Genomic DNA, 12,783 nt, shown 5'->3' with positions numbered 1-12,783 from the left:
TTCTATATGTTTTTTAGTTGTCTGGTTAATTTCTTTCTATTTTTAGTAGAGACGGGGTCTCGCTCTTGCTCAGGCTGGTCTTGAACTCCTGACCTCGAGTGATCCTCCTGCCTTGGCCTCCCAGAGTGCTAGGATTACAGGCATGAGCCACCGTGCCCGGCCTAGTTTTGAATGTTTATTAAGGTATGAATGAATGAAAGACTGGATGATTGAATATGTTTTACCTACACTGGCAGAGATGTGATTTTTTTTTTATTTTTAAAAACTATCAATAAGAGCTTAAAACTGGGTTAACTTTTCAGTAGGTGTGATACTTTCAGTAGGTGTGAGCCTTTCATCATAATGATTTAATACACATCTAGGCTCAAAATCCGAAGTAAACATAAGGATTAAAAATGGAATATTTGAAAAAATCAAACGAACCATTGCGTATGATTCAGCAACAATAATTTTTGCAGGTCCTTATCTTCCTTCTCTTCCCCAGGTTGTCTGCTCCTCTTTATTTCTTCAACCACCAACTCAATACTCTTTCCTATCTCTCATCTTAACTAGGCCAGCAATTCTCTGTGGTAAATGGTCTTCAAACTAGCATACGTCTAACCCTGGGGGTTACAGACAGGCTTTCCAAGGAGTGTGTGTTCAAGTGTATGTAGTATTAGAGGAATCAGTGTATAAACCCTCAACCTCTGTGTGTTCCTTCGCTTCCAAGAGATCTGCTTGGGAAGGTGCCCACCATGGGACAAACAGGTTCTCCTTTCCTGCTTCGTTCGTGTTCTCTTCTTTCGCTTTACAAAAGAGAGGGGCAGCTGCCATCCCACCCACTCTTATGGGGGTGTACAGCCTGAGATACGACAAAGGCTTTAGGGTGCAAAGCAAAGGGACAATTCTAAGCATTGTTACCCTCACTAAAAAGTAAATGACAAATAAATCTTTTTGCTAGTCAAGTCATTTCTAATAATTTGCTTTAAATCAAAATTGAAAAAGAATCTAATTACATTCACAGGTGATATCTCATCAATGATCTATATGTGATTTTTCACATGTAAGTTTGAAGGATTTTAAGAAATCAAGACATTGCTCTTAGGAAAACACATTTCTATGCCTATAATCCCAGTGCTTTGGAAAGCCAAGGTGGGAGGATCGCTTGAGGTCAGGAGTTCAAGACCAGCCTGGCAACATAGTGAGACCCCTGTCTCTACAAAAAACTGAAAAAAAAAAAAAAAAGGTCAGGTGTGATGACACACACCTGTAGTCCTAAGTATTGGGGAGGCTGAGGCAGAAGGCTTGTTTCAGCCCAGGTGTTTGAGGTTACAGTGAGCATTATCGCACCAGTGCATCCAGTGTGGAAGACAGAGTGAGACCCTGTCCTAAAAAATCAAAGAAAGAAAGAAAGAAAAAAGACAGCACATTTCATTACAATTTACTTATGTGAATACATCTCCTTAGTATATATTACATATGTAATTATATATTAATGTATATAAAATATAATATACTAATAAAATACATTATGTATATTATATAATCATATACACACAGGGAGTAAAGAATTTCTGCTGCACCCTGCCTCTTTCTAGGAATAAGTAGTATTCCTCTATGAAAGCATAAATAACAATAAAATATCTCCATTCATGAGGCATCTTTTTTTTTTTTTTTTTTTTGAGACAGAGTCTCGCTCTGTTGCCCGGGCTAGAGTGAGTGCCGTGGCATCAGCCTAGCTCACAGCAACCTCAAACTCCTGGGCTTAAGCAATCCTACTGTCTCAGCCTCCCGGGTAGCTGGGACTACAGGCATGCGCCATCATGACCGGCTAATTTTTTTTTTCTATATATGTTTTAGTTGGCCAGATAATTTCTTTCTATTTTTAGTAGAGACGGGGTCTGGCTCTTGCTCAGGCTGGCCTAGAACTCCTGACCTTGAGTGATCCACCCACCTTGGCCTCCCAGAGTGCTAGGATTACAGGTGTGAGCCACCGCGCCCAGCCGAGGCATCTTTTTAAGAGAGGAAAATAATTGAAATTTACCTTTTTTGTGTTTAATAATTGTTTATCAACTTTGTGACATACACTTATGCTATTTTGATCAAAAACTGTTGTTCACTCTAATGAGTAATCAATCCCAGGAAACACATAAAGCTGGCCACAGAATTCAAATTAAAATTTACATGCACACTTTTTGTCATAGTAAAGAATGAGGAGAAATAAAAGACTTTCCAGTACAAAACCTACTAGGAAAAACTTCTGTGGTTGGAACTAGTGTGAAATATGAATTTAAGGAGAAAAAGATACAATGTAAAATTTCCTTTAAAGGAATATTTCTACATTTTTTTTAAATGTACAGCAGTGGGCATAAAATAGGCATGGTATTTAGATTCCTCTGGAAACATTAAAAAATGTTGTCACCATTTTATTTTAAAACATCCAGTTTGCAATATTTTTTAAATAATATATCCACTGGAAATTTTAGATGTCAATTGAAAAGTTTGTGAGAGGTCATAGATTTAGAATTAAAAATGTTTGCAGAACAGTCCACTGAAGTATATTAGAGTACATTATTATATTATATTATTATTTGCAAGCATGAGGATTGCATTAATGATGCTGTACAAGAAGAATAAGTCACTCTTGAGTTCTCTGATACATAAAAATTTTATGTCCACATGTAAATGTTATGAAGAAAGACCTCAGGCTTCATTCCTCTCCTAATCACCACTCACTTCTTGAATTCTGCAACCCCTCTTTCCTGACAGTTTTTCAAAACACTCTGTTGGCTAATGGGTCCATAGAGGACTGGAAAGACCCATATTAAGTACTTTAATTGAAACAAGAAGTCTGCTTTGGTCGCTGTTAAGTCTTATGCACCCTACTTTTTTCAAGTTAACTCCTATTGACAACTGATGTAGAATTCAGACAAATTAGAGGGCAAATTCAAGGCTCTCGACCAAGGAAAACAAACATAATCAGAGAAAACCAGGAGACTTAAAACATGCCAGTGGATATGGAGTTATGGAAAAAGTGAAGAAAAAGTGTTGAAAACATATTAAAAATGAAAACCAATACCAAAACCATTCTCCATTTATGGGCCTGTAACAGGCAGCAGTTTTATTAAAGTTGTGTGCATGAATCGACCCATTCATTCATTCATTCTACATGTTCCATGCATTTTCCTGGGGGTTGAGATACAAAGAGGAATAAGATGTTGATTTCATTCATAAATAAACAGAAAGGGACAATAACCCTGATTATAGGAAAATAGTTAATTGCTCTTTGAGTAACCCATGAAAGAAATGGTGTGGGTCTGAGCTAAGGGGTGGTGGGAATAGAAATGAATGCAACATTTTAGATATTTGGGCTTTAATGTGTTGAAATAATTGTATGGACACAGGATGTGAAATGGGGAGAAATCTAGGTACCTGCTTCAGGCAACTGGGTGACGGGTCTGGGGCTGGTTTTCACCAGCTTAGGGAAGATCAGAGGAAGAGCTGGTTGTTGGGGACAGGCAGTTTCTATGGCACAAGGAAAGAAAGACGTCTTGGAGACAGCTGTGTGGCGTAATAAGATCAGTCAGTGTTTGGGTAAGAAAAGTGTGTGAGTGAAACTCTGAGGACCACCAGCTTCTCAAGGGAGAAAGGAAAGGAAACTGACAAAGGCAGACAAGGAAAAGCAGGAACAGCAAAGGCTGGAAGAAGGCAGGTGGGGTAAAGACAGGAAAGTCTTTACTGCATGGATAGGAGTCACCTTGGGGGAAGAATCTCCCCTGGGTGGGGGTGAGTGGGAACAAGAAGACAGTGAGGGAGAAGTGAAGATACTGTGTACTAAATCCTGTTTGTTATGCTTTAAACCATTGCTTATAAACTGTAATTCATCTAGCCTTCCAAATATTTAAGGATCTGCTGAGTGAAGTAAATGGAATCATGAGGAGAGGATAAAATGTATTTTCTGAACTTCAATATCAGGAGCCCAAAATACCCTGAAAAGCTAAACGTAATGAGGCACGTACCAAGCTGGTGCCTGGGTTTGAGGCTCCCTCTACTTTTTCCAAGATTTCCCTTGTTTGTCAGATAATTAATCTTTTCCCAAAATACCTAACTTACTACTCCTCTGTGATGGAAAATTCCATCAGGGTAGAGACCAAGTCTGTTTTGTTCATCACCATTTCCCTGGAACTCAGCACAGACCCCAGCACATAGTAGATGACCAATAAATAGTTATTGAATAAATGAAAGAATATCTAATGTTTCAGAGAAATGACAGAAGCTATATTTGAGAAGGGGAAAGCCTGGGAGATTAGAGGAATCATTCCTTTGCCTTTTATTTGGGAAATAAAGAAAATTTAAGTGTACCATTCATCCAGCAAATATTTACTGAGTGCACATGTGATCGTAATGTTGGGTGTCCATTCTGCCTTTTATAACTCCGTTTAGGTCTTTCCTTGGATCAGCCTAACTGCACAAGGATTGGCACATTTTCCCATAGAGTGAGTTCTAGTAATAATATCTATTATTTGTATGCAACACAAATTCAATAAAGGCTTTCTTTTTCTTTTATTAATATAAGCAGACCTCAACCTTCCTTATAGACAAGACACACCTGGGAACTTGTTAAAAATGCAGAACCCAGGTCCACACACCGTGGAAATTCATATACTCAAGATCTGAGCTGGAACATGAGAAATGACATGTTTAGCAAGCACCCCATACTCTAAAAAACAAAGCCTAAATTATTTGTCTAGAATATAATTATCTAGGCTCTGGTCCATTGCCCAGGGCACACTTCATTAATTATATCCTCATTAATAAGGACCAGAGACTAATGCAGTCATATGTAGCAATCAGCGTTAACGTTAATTGAAATTTAGATCTGATGTCTCTCCTTTCTTTGAGCAGTTTTCCCATGTTTAGCATAGAGGACTTCATTAATGATTTGTGACAGGAAGATGTGAGGGAGATGATTTGCAAGTAATTGTGACGTGTGTTTCCACTTAGGATGCCTTTCTTCCCAAGCCTGCGCGCTGTGGCTTCCGAGCTCTGTGGACGGCATTGCAGGGAGAGGGCCCCAGCTCACTGCGACTCAGCCATAGCGAAGGTTGACATTCACTTCTGTGCAGTGATAAGTCTGCCCAGGAACCTGCTCATTTGATTCTCATGACCTCTTTGCACCCTCTCCTTTCCAATTTTCCACGAAGTTTGGATCTCTTTCAGTCAATGTGCATTGAGCAGGAGGTTGAAAAGTTGAAGAGAATCTACAGGCAGTATCTATTATGGCGGAAGGGGTCATAGAAGGAATTCTGCATGTTCGACATAAAGAAAATTATATGTATTTGGTGGAAGTCCCGGGGATGGGAAGGATGCAGTGTCAAGGGACCACGATTCCTCAGAGTTGCAGCCAAATATTTGAAGGGCTGTCATGTGGAAGCCACAGTTAAGCCCCCCTGGGCTACTCCAGAGCCAAGCTAGGGCCAACGAACAGACAGGCAGGGAGAAGTATTCTTACTCAATATGTGAATTTTTAAAAATAACAACTATAGCCCTTTAAAAGGCGAATGGTTAATTTTCCTGACTTTTATACAGATTCTAGTTATCAGCCCTTTATTGGATGTGTAGCATGGAAATATTTTCTCCCATTATGTAGGTTGTCTATTTGCTTTAATGATTGTTTCTTTCCTTGGCTGTGCAGAAGCTTTTTAATTTGATCAGGTCGCACTTAGTTATTTTTGTTGTTGCTGTGATTGTCTTTGGGGTCTTGTTCATACATTCTTTGTGTAGGCCGATATATAAAAGAGTGTTTCCAATATTTTCTTCTAAAATTCTTTGTGGTTTCATGTCTTAGGTTTAAGCTTGCTACCGATCATGAGTTGATTTTTGTGAGAGGTAAGATCCTGTTTCAGTCTTCTACATGTGGCTATCCAGTTTTCCCAGCACCATTTATTGAATAGGGATTCTTTTCCCCAATGTATGTTTTTGTCTGCTTTGTCAAAGGTCAGACTGCTATATGAGGATGATTTCATATCTTGGGATTAAAAAGTGGGCAAAGGACATAAACAGAAACTATTCAAAAGAAGACAGACTAATGGCCAACAAACATATGAAAAATTGCTTAACATCTCTAATCATCAGGGAAATGCAAATCAAAACCACAATGAGATATCACTTAACTCCAATGAGAATGACTTTTATCAAAAAGTCCCAAAACAACAAATGTTGGCCTGGATGCAGGGAGATAGGAACACTCATACACTGCTGGTGGGACAGCAAACTAGTGCAACCTCTGTGGAAAGCAATATGGAGACACCTCAAAAAAACAAAAGTAGAACTATTAATACTATTTAATCCAACAATCCCACTACTGGTATTTACTCAAAGGAAGAAAAGACATTCTATAATAAAGACATCTACACCTAAATGTTTATAGCTGCACAATTCACAATTGCAAAGATGTGGAAACAATCCAAGTGCCCACCAATACATGAGTGGATTAATAAAATGTGGTCTATGTATACCATGGAGTACTACTCAGCCATAAAAAATGATGAACTACCTACTCTATTATCATGGATGGAGCTGGAGGAGATTCTTCTAAGTGAAGTATCACAAAAATGGAAAAACAAGCCCCACATGTACTCACCATTAAATTGGCACCAATTGATCAACATTTATGGGCACATACAGAAGTAACATTCATCAGGTGTCAGGCAGGTGGGAGGGGTGAGGAGGGGATGGGTAAATCACACTTAATGGGTGCAGTGCACGCTTTCTGGGGGATGGGCACGCTTGTAGCTCTGACTTGGGCAATGCAAAGGCAATATACATAACCAAAGTGTGTGTACCCCCATAATATTCTGAAACTTAAAAGAAATTTTAAAAATTTAAACATAAAATCAAATAAATTTAAAACACACACACACACACACACACACACACAGACATACACATACACACACACACACAGAAGATGAACAGTATCCAGAATGCATAACTCCACAGAGACATTGCAGATTGGTAGTTGGCGGGGGCTGGGGGTGGAGGGAGGAAGGGGCAATGACTCATTTTAATGAGTACACGGTTGCTTTAGGGGGCAATAAAAATGTTTTGGAACTAGATAGAACTGGTAGTTGCAAAACTTTGTGAAGGTACTGAAGGCCACTGAATTGTGCCCTTAAAATGGTTAATTTTATGTTATGTGAATTTCACCTCAATTAAAAGAAATGAATTAGCAGAGGAATTATTTGAAATGGAGATTTAAAAAAATTCTACTTGCTTTAAAACTATTTGATGAGTGAATTCAGTTCGTGGTTAAGTCTAAATCAATAAAAATCAAACATTATTCTCATAAACAAAAAAGTGCATGGATTGATTCATAGCCTATTAGGCTCATTATCTCTGAGAAAATATGTCAATGAAGGTTTTGTGATTATTCTTCAAGGAGAGAAAAAAGACATCTGCATTGGGTGGAAAGTGGCACTATAGTATGATCCAAGTGAATTTGCTTTTCTTTTAAAAAAACTTAATCTGTTTTCCTTAAAATAATTTCAATTTTGTTACAAAATTTCTGTTGCTATTTGTAGAACATTTGGAGAGAAATCAGAAAACATTAATGAGAAATATAAACAACTTTCAATGACTATACAATGTAACACATATGTGTGTTCAGAGTACTTAACTATTCTTTTCCTTAGGTTGCTTCTAATCTTCAATTTTATAAGGAATACTGCTATGAAACTTGTGTACATGCTCATTTTACATTATTGCAATAAGATAGGTAACTAGAAGTAGAATTAGTTTGTCACCAAGAGACCTTTGAACTCTAATATTTAGTCAGTTTGAGTATAGTTGGCCCTTTATATCCATGGGTTCTATGTCAGTGGATTCAACCAACGGCTTATCAAAAATATTTGGGGAAAAATGCTAAACAATAAAAAATAATACAACAATAAAAATAATGCAAAAAATACAATATAACAACTATTTACGTGGCCTTTACCTTGTATTAGGTATTATAAGTGATATAGAGATGACAGAGTATACAGAAGGATGTACACAGGTTTTATGCAAATGTACGCCATTTTATATTAGAGACTTGAGCATCTGTGGATTTTGGTATCTGCAGGGGGTCCTGGAACCAATTGCCCTTGGATCCTTAGGGGCGACTGTATCTGTTTGGGAAATCAAGTGTCCGTGGTCCAGGGAAAGACGGATGAGGAAGCCGCTGCAGCCCCTAATAAGAATGAGTGTGGAAACTGACACTTCAAAACTCCTGACCCGGCGGAGAAGCCAGCAAACCAGACGGAAGTTGAGCAGCGGCAGAGAAAAGAGCATTGATCAGCTTTCCATCTTCTCAGGACACCTATCCAACCATTTCATGGTGATCTTTGCTCAGGCAAATGGTTTTTAAGCATAATAGATTTTTGCTGAAGACCCAGTTGCTGTTTCAATGCAAGGGAACAGTGAGAGGCAAAGGAAGGTTATGTGAGGTTGGTTCTTCTCAACATAAATACAGAGAAGAATTTGCTGGTGCAGAATGAAGAACACATGTGAATAGAGCATTAGGATGAAAACCTCTGACGGTGTGTGAAATAGATACCTACTAGTTAGGGAAACGTCTTAGCATCAAATAGGATAATATCCTTCAATATTAATACAAAATTATAAAATGTAAAGAAATGATTTGTTTGGATAACTTAGGAACAAGGTAGTAGAATAATTCTGGAGGTAATAACTACACCTGTTTTCCTACTACTAAGGCCCTTTTCCTCCTTTCACAGCTGCTATTAATCTTGATCAGAGTTTCCCAAAGGGAGGTTCCCTGACTAATAGCATCAACATCACCTGGGAGGAAATGCAAATGTTTGCACCCTCCCTCCTACTCCACTACCCAGACCTACTGAATTAGAAACTCTGAGGAGGAGATAGGGTGCTTTGGAGCCCAGCAATCTGGTTTTTAACAAGCCCTCACAATAATTCTGGGTTTTTGTACATGAGCTTTCTGTTACATGACACATAGGCAGAGGACTTTAATGATAAGACTTTAATAATTCAATACAATTTGCTCTCCGTTAAATGAAATACATTTTTACTTCCCTGAGACATTGATTTTAAAGAAAAATGATAAAAGCAATATAACATCTGAGATCCTACATGTTTTAAGCACTATATATAAAAAAGTCTTAAAAATCATTCCATATAAAATTTTCATGTAACACACATTCATAGTTCAGTTTATTGGTAGGAATTTGTTAAAAATTTCCCTTAAAATTTGAAAAGTTAATGCCCTCATATTAGTAGACATTTAATATTCTCTATAATCCCAATCACTGTTCCTGAGCTCTCCATTTTAAAGTACTCCACTTCAGCACTTCCAACTAGACATAAATTAATTCGTTCTCAACAAATACTTATTGTGAACCTACCATGTGCCAGGTATGTTGCAGGCACTAGGAATACAGCAGAGATGGCCCCACCTTTCCTAGAAGTTACATTCTAATAATGGTATACAGATAATAAAATCGTAAATGACATAAAAGTAAGATATTTTCAGGTAGCAGGAAGTACTATGAAGAACATAAAACAAGATAATGGGAGAGACAATGATTTGGGCTAGGAAGTCATTAGATTGAGAGGTTGGGGGCACCTTTCTAAGGAGGAGGATACAACCTGAGACCCCAATAGCAAGAAGGGATGATTTCTTGGAAGAGGGAACAGGTAGCATAGGGATGAACCGGGATGGGGACAAACTTGTCCAGCCCTTAGAAGACAAAGGCCAATGTGGCTAGAGCCTAGTGGACTAGCAGGACAGTACCAAGAGATGAGAATGAGGCAGATGGAGACCAGTTCATGAATGGCCCACTGAGCTATGATAAAGTGTTTGAATTCTATTGTATGTTTAGTGAGAAGCCATTAAAGGGTTTAAAGTAGCAAATTGACATGATCTAATTTTATGTCTCAAAAACTTAGAACAGTTACTGCTTTACAGAGAAAGGAAGGTATACTGGTGGGAATGGAAGTGGAAGACCATTTAGGAGGCTATTGGAATAATCTATAAATGAAAAGTCATGGTGGATTGGGCTAGGGTGAGAACAGTGGGGAAGAAGAGAGGAAAATGCCTTTAGGACACTTTTCAGGGATAAAAGAACAGGATGAATATTCCATTAGATGTGAGAGTGAAGCAAAGTTTTTGAAGTAAGAAAGACTAGAGTAACAGGGAGTTTGGGGTAGAAATCAAGGATTTAATTTTGGCCACATTAAGTTTGAGATGTCTATCAGATATCCAAGTGGAAAACTCAGGTAAGTTGTTGAATATAAGTCTAAAGTTGAGGTGAGAGCGAGATGTAAACATCGGGTGAGCAACAATGTTTAAAGTTAGGGATGCAGATGAACATATTTAGACAGAACTGGAGAAGAACGAGAGCTAAGGACACAGCTCTGGGGCTCTCCAACCTTAAAAAGTCACACAGAGAAGGAGGAACCAGAAGAGAAGAATGAGAAGAAACAGCCAGAAGTGAATAGGTTAAACGGGGAGGGAGTGGTGTCACATAAGCCAAGAGAAGAAGGTGTTAGAGGAAAGACTGGGCAGCTGTTTGGAATGTGATTGAGATCAAGTAGGCAGAGAGACAAAATGGCTGAGGGATCTAGCAACACGGAGGTCACGGTGGACTTATCAAGAGTGACTTCAGTGATGTTCAACAAGGAAGCCATTCTCAACGAGGATGAGGAGAGAACAAGAGGCATGGAAGTAGGAACAGTAACTCAGTAACTATAAGCGACACTTTTTTGGAAATTTTGCTGCAGACTGAAAGGGTAGCAGGAAGGGGGAGGGGAGCAGACGGTGAGGTTAGGGAAGGGGTGTGGATTATTTCAGCGCAAGTCCTGCAGTTGTGCTGTTAATCTTGTTTTTCAATGAAACAACAACAGATGATTCCAACGAATCCTATAAGTCCTCAAACATATCATATTCTCCCCAGTCTAATCAATTGGATCATAACTTCCTCCACTCACAGTCTTGAGTATTTTACTAAATGATTGTTATTAAATGGCCGTGTTAGTCCAGCACCTTTTTGCCTCACTATCCCTCTCCATGGTTTAAAATATTAATCTGTTACTGTCCTCCCTGTTAATGAGGCCGAAATACATCAGAATTAGATAACATCTCAGAAGTGCTGTAAGTCTCCTGGAAGTACCCTGTATCAGTGAGGCTTTTATTATTTTTTCCTCATTCACTCATTTCCTTTCTCTCTCTGGGAGGGCACTTTTGAGATTACATGAGGTTGGAATTTATGAGTTAGACAACACAAATACTTAACACAGTACTAGCACTTAAGGAAAAAGGGGTAGGGATCATTGGAAAATATTGTAAATTTTGGGACTAACAATTTGGTTTTGTGGGCTTTCTTCCTGAGGCTGTGTTCCAGAGAGGGCAATAAAGGGTAAAACTCGTTAGTGCATCATTATCTTTTGTCTGAAGGAAACAATGTGTGGTTTCTGGGCAGCCCACTTGGTGTTTGCATTGGTCCTGGAAACATTTCAAAACAAATATATTGTTTGAACAATTCCCCTTCTTGAACATGAAAAGACCACCACTAAACCACAGAGTTGATGCTAAATTACTAGATGATGACTCCTCTGGCTCCTAAAGGTTTCTAGATCTCAGTCATTGAACTCATGGATTTTTCTAATGTGAAAGATCTAAGCCTTTATGGTAGATCTCCCATGCAGTCCGCCACCCCATGCCACCCCCCACCCCCCCTATGCTCCATGGACTTCTGAGAAGTTTGGTTTGCAATCAAGGTCATTGAGCTCTCTCCACCCCTATTTTTCCCCTAAGAGATGGGGTCTTGCTATGTTGCCCAGGTTGGCCTTGAACTCTTGGACTTAAGTGGTCCTCCCCCCAGACCTCCTTGAGTAGCTGGGACTATAGGCATGTGCCACTGTGCCTGGCTTAACCCTGACTTCTAATAGCAATTCTGTAGGAACTGCAAAATAGTCTTAGATCAAATCTGCAAATTCACAGTTATGAGTAACCATATAATTCATTAATAGATTTGATAATGAAAATCCAGTCTGATTTCTCTTTATCAAAATGAAGCATTAAATGGATGTTGGCGATTTTATTTGTAATCTGTTATTCTCTAACCTTATGTACCTTCCATAGCTTCCTTGGTGATTTCATTGGTCTCTTTTTCTTTTTTTTTTTTCTTTTTTTGATTGGTGATAATCAGAAGAGCATTTATGAGGAAACCGTAAAACCACATTTGGGGCCATCTGGGAAGAAAACTCCTTTCATAAGGAATTCCAGTAAGTATAATGCCATATATGGTGTCTCTCCAAAAGAGTATTATTTGATTTGTTGCTTCTTGTAATCAGTTGTCTAGATTTAAACAACAACAGAAATAATTACCTATCTCCTGGTTTGTATTATTGCCCAATTATGAGAAAGTTCCGGGGTTGTAATGTCAGAGACCTAGAAAACTCTAAGTGCCAGAAGAGTCATTGTATAGTAACAGAGCCTTGATTCTGAGCCTGAATTGTGGGTTTTAATTTTTGTTATTATTATTATTCTACAATCCAATGATGCATTAATAACATATATTAGAAGATGGTAGTCAGGCAGGGTGATTTTGAGTGTGAGCCCTGGAGCTAGATCACCTGGGCTCTAGCCCCGTTTCAGATACTTACTATTATACTAATGAACACGTTAGCAAGTTTTTAAACCTCTTTGTGCCAGGATTTTCTCATATATTAATTGGGGAAAAGAATACCACCTGCTCATGATGTTATGGTGAGGATTAAATA

This window comes from Lemur catta, chromosome 6 (genome assembly GCF_020740605.2).
Source record: "Lemur catta isolate mLemCat1 chromosome 6, mLemCat1.pri, whole genome shotgun sequence".
Classification (NCBI taxonomy): Eukaryota; Metazoa; Chordata; class Mammalia; order Primates; family Lemuridae; genus Lemur; species Lemur catta.
Note: the sequence above shows the minus strand (reverse complement) of the source record.